This window comes from Mandrillus leucophaeus, unplaced genomic scaffold (assembly GCF_000951045.1).
Source record: "Mandrillus leucophaeus isolate KB7577 unplaced genomic scaffold, Mleu.le_1.0 Scaffold239, whole genome shotgun sequence".
Classification (NCBI taxonomy): Eukaryota; Metazoa; Chordata; class Mammalia; order Primates; family Cercopithecidae; genus Mandrillus; species Mandrillus leucophaeus.
The window spans coordinates 2,042,675-2,047,459 of NW_012102465.1; the positions used below are offsets into that span (position 1 = coordinate 2,042,675).

The window sequence follows — 4,785 nt, forward strand, 5'->3', positions numbered from 1 at the left end:
TAAAATTCTATAGGCTGGGCTACCTTTGGTCATGTAACTGAATCTGCTCTGCTCTTCAAAACTGCTCTTCAAAAACAGAGTGGAATGTTTTAATCTAAAGTATTTAGATTTTTTTAATACTCTAACATGTATGATAAATTTTGTTTATTATCAAGTCACCTTTTAAATGCATGTTTTAATTATAACATGTAATTGGCTGTATTTGAGCTTTATTTTCATAAAGCTGTTTTATGAGCTTTAATCCCTGTTATTCATGTTACCAACTTTTATTCAATGAACTGAAAAAAATATTTGGCTTTTAAATCAAATGCCTTAAAATAGAACATGTGGAAAATATAAAGTTCAATTTATTGACTGTTCACTTTAGTTACAATTAGTTATTCATTGATTTTTTTCTCAACTCAATGTTACTGATTACATGAAATTTACTGAATCAACTTTTGTCCAAATGGATCCCCAATGAGTTAGCGAATACCTGTTTTATAATAGAAATTGTGTAAAACAGACTTATAAGTATTGAAATGTAGGGTTTGAATTGAATTTATCTCATATTGGTAACTATTTTCTCATCTAACATACTATATATTGTTTTTTTACAATCAAGGCTAAGTATTTGCTTATAGGCTGGCTAGGCATGATAGGCTGATTTTGATATTATAATCTAATGGTTGTCTATTCAAAGCAAATTTATAATAATCCCTTTAATATAAGGAGCTTGCAATATAAAGAAGGGGACAGATATTTGCAAACATTTAAAGTAAATTAGTGTAATATTTTATTACTTGTGTTACGATTGAGCAAAGTAGTATCACTGGGAAAAATTAGTAAAAAATACAAAAAAAAAACCCTTATTTTTAAAAAAGGGATCTGGAAAACATTATAGAATAATGAAATTTAAGCTCAGTCCTTTAAATGTGACTACTACTTCAATAGGTGGAAACAGAGTATTAATTGGGGAATTCGTGGTGAGGAGAATAGAAAAAGCATAGATGGAGAAGAAAGTCAAGTGTATGTTATCCATAAAACACATGGAGCAGGACTGTATGTAAATATGAACTTATAGGTGTTCTGGAAAGCAGCATTTCTTTGTATAGTAAAAATTACTTCATAATTTCTTTTAAATATTAATATTTGATTTATTAACATTACAATTTTCAAAAGTGAATTTTTTCCAAATGTTTGGTATTAACTTATAAATTATTTTAATTTATAAATTTCAGCATATTTTGACTGAAATAGAGTGCAATTTCCTGATCACAGTTCACTGCAACCTCAAACTTCTGGGCTCAGTCACTCCCAACTTTCCCTCCAGAGTAGCTGGGGCTACAGATGCATACCATTATGCCCAGCTAATATTTCCATTAAATTTGCTTCAATTGCCTGACTACCAAAACCTTCCCAAGTAATTGTTAGCTTTATCAATATAAGGGGCCCTTATAGTCTTAAATACTGCAATAACATTATATATTTGTGAAATAAATAGCTCCATTTTATTCACTTAATCAAAATTTTAATTCAAATCACAATTACAGTAGATTGTCTCAATGGCTGAAGTCACTAGATTAAACAATCGATCACGTTGAAGTGTTTCCTGATGCTGGTGTTATCACTAAGGAACTTTCTCAATGCATTGCACTAACTGGAGGTGCTGCACTGGGTGCTGATTACGGTCATGATGGAACAAAGACAGATGACTTCAGAGGGTTTTGTGGCCACAAGTTTCATGATGTCTTAATTGCCCCAGGAACAGCAGATCTAACAGCTAATGTGGACTTCAGTTATTTGCAAAGAATGGCACAGGGAAAAGTAGCGTCTCTGGGCCCAATAAAACACACATTTTTAAAAAATATGGGTATTGATGTCCAGCCGAAAGTTCTTTTAGATAAATCAAATGAGACATCAGTGAGACAGCAATTACTTCAAGGATATGATATGTTAATGAATCCGAAGAAGACGGGAGAAAGATTGAACATTTTTGCCTTGCTACTTCATCAGAGACATCAAGGTGGAAGGAATCAGATGAATGTATGTCAATCAAAACCCTATGCATCTCCTGTAGCTGGGTTTAGTGAACTTGTTTGGCAGTTATATCTCAGCTTGGATATTTTACCCTTTGGTCTGCCCAAGAAATCAAAACAAAGGAAACACATTTCATACATTGCAGGTAAAAAAAGAAACACAAAATACACAAAATATCAAAATGTTGTTTTGATTTATTTTTTTCCCTATATTTAACTCTAAATTTCTTTAGGTTAGAAAGACTTTGCCTACATTGAAGTGCGTTCCCCAGAAAACATTGACCAATAACTTCACAGTGGAACTTTCATATGTAATCAGAGATAATCTTCAGCTCTCCATTCTGTACTCCCACCCAGACACATAATGGATTCTTACCTACATTTATGACCACTATAACAGAAACTTCATAACTTATTCACAGGAATTAATCATAAAGTTCATATCCTCAGATCCATATGACATAATTACTTAAGTATTCTCTACTCAAAGATGTCCAAAAACCCTTGCTGGATATTTAAATAACTAAAGGAATGAATATGATAAGGAATAAAAGATAAAAAGTCATCAAGAAGCCAATATCTAGACATAGGTATTTCATATCAACACTTTTCTTCCTCTTTTGTGTTCCATAGTAATGAGAGTCTATTTTATTCAATATCTGTTATAAAACTTTGCTTTGTTTTTCTACTTATGATTTTTAATATCATCTCAATTGCAATATAGTTATGTTTTTTCTTTCTGGTCCTTTTAATTTTACCAAAGTACTATGCATAGGATTGGTGCTTAATATACACTGTAATACTGTTCTTTATCCAACAATATGAAAAAATTTAATGCTTTTTAAAATTGCCATTGAATAGTAATATGTTTTCTCCATGGAGATATTGTTTACATTAGGAATAAGTCATAAGTAAGATAATCACACAGTCTGCAAAGAAGACTGTGACTTGGATTATAGAAATCTGTCAGAATTAACAATACTCTAATGCTTCTAAGAGATGTGCATTCTACGGTATTGTAATTATTCTAATATTTTTGAATTATACAATAAGAATTATGTGAGTATCATTAGAGGAGAAGCGCTTAGACTGTAATAAGATTTAATTCAATGATTTATATCTACTTTTGTTTCTTGCTGTTGTTGAACAGGCTTTATATTGGCTAAACTGCACATCCTGGAAGAAACTGAGCTTTCAGTTATTTTCCACATCAGCACATGACAATTAGTGAAATGAGTTCAGGCTTTTAAAAATAGCAGATGTTGAATATTTATAGAGTGTTACTTTGGTTTATTTTATAAAATTTTGTACACGAATTTTAGATTCAAATGTAAAAGAATGTCTGAAATGAGTAATTGCACATGCCAAATAGTTTTTTTTATATATTTCAGGGTTATGATTATCGGAAGTCACTTCTTACTTTGATAAATTGGAACTTAATATGATGTAAGGCAAATTACCTCAAAAGATAAAATCCAAGTGATCATACATAAATGTATCGTGTGGTGTCAAATAAAACTTCAGTAAATACGAGGTGGCAGAAACAAAACTTATGTAAATTATTCATCCATAAAATCTGCATTAGCTAGTTTGTAAAGAAAATATATTTATCCCAAATGACACTATTGCTAAGCTACATGGCTTAGATGAGGAAAATTAAATCCAGAAATCTCTCTCATAAATGTTCTCAGAAATATAACACTTTTGTAACAAGAATTGAATTTTGCTCATTTGTTTTACTCAGCAAAAAAAAAAAAAAGAAACATTTGTAATTTTATAATAATGCTGTTTTAAATTTCAGGCATTTATTTATTTAAAAAATTAAATTACTAATCAGTGAAAACTATATTTATGCCTATATGAAAAACTAGGTTTTGTAATTTTACCTCAAATTTTTCTGGTAATGCACAGTTCATGGTGTCTTTTTTCAGCTATTGAAAACATTAATATTACTTTGCTGTTAATATTAACAGGTGAGAAGAATAACATATTTACTAATTAGATTTAATTTGATATTTTACTGCTAAGCACTATGTCTTTTTATTTTCTAAGTTTTCAACAATAGACTCTCATTCCTCCAATAATATTTTGGCAACAGAAGTATGTTTGAAACTCCCAATATATTAAGATTTCTTGAATATTCCCTTTTATGTAAGTATGAAGATAAGTAATTATATTCCTGTGCTTATACTCCTAAGGAAGTTGTGAGACGACTTGGTTTATGTTTATTTGTTATAAAGAACAATTCATTATTTGCTATACAAAAAGTATAATTAATATCTTATTTAGTGATAGTTTCATTTTTCTCCCACTGTTTTGAATTACACATTCTAATGATTGTCGGTGAGAGGAACTTCCTCATATCATTTCTACCTATGAAGTGTATTATTTCATGGCCAAGACAGTCATACACAGGTTTGGCTACATAACTTGTGGGGTTCAATTCAAAATGAAAATGTGGGGTCTTTTGTTGCAAATTATTAAGAATTCCAAAATGGCAGCAGCACAGCATTAAACCAAGAGCAGATCCATGTGAGCATGGTAACCTGTGCAACTGGACAGGTCATAGGTCCATGAAGGCAGCCCCATAGACACACTGTGACACAATCAATGTATTATAGCATTGGAGAGTATGGCCTCCAGAGCCACACGCCTACGTTTTAATTCTACATTATCAATTCTTTACCTGTTAGACTTTAGGCAAGTTACTTAAAAGCTCTCTGCCTCAGTGGTTTTTATCTTCATTAAATAATGATTATAGTATGTA

At 30.8% G+C, this 4,785-nt stretch overlaps 1 pseudogene; it reads left to right on the forward strand.

The window, feature by feature from the left end:
* The first annotated feature begins 1,569 nt into the window (after positions 1-1,569).
* Positions 1,570-3,239, forward strand: LOC105541359 (annotated as a pseudogene).
* The last annotated feature ends 1,546 nt before the right edge of the window (positions 3,240-4,785 follow it).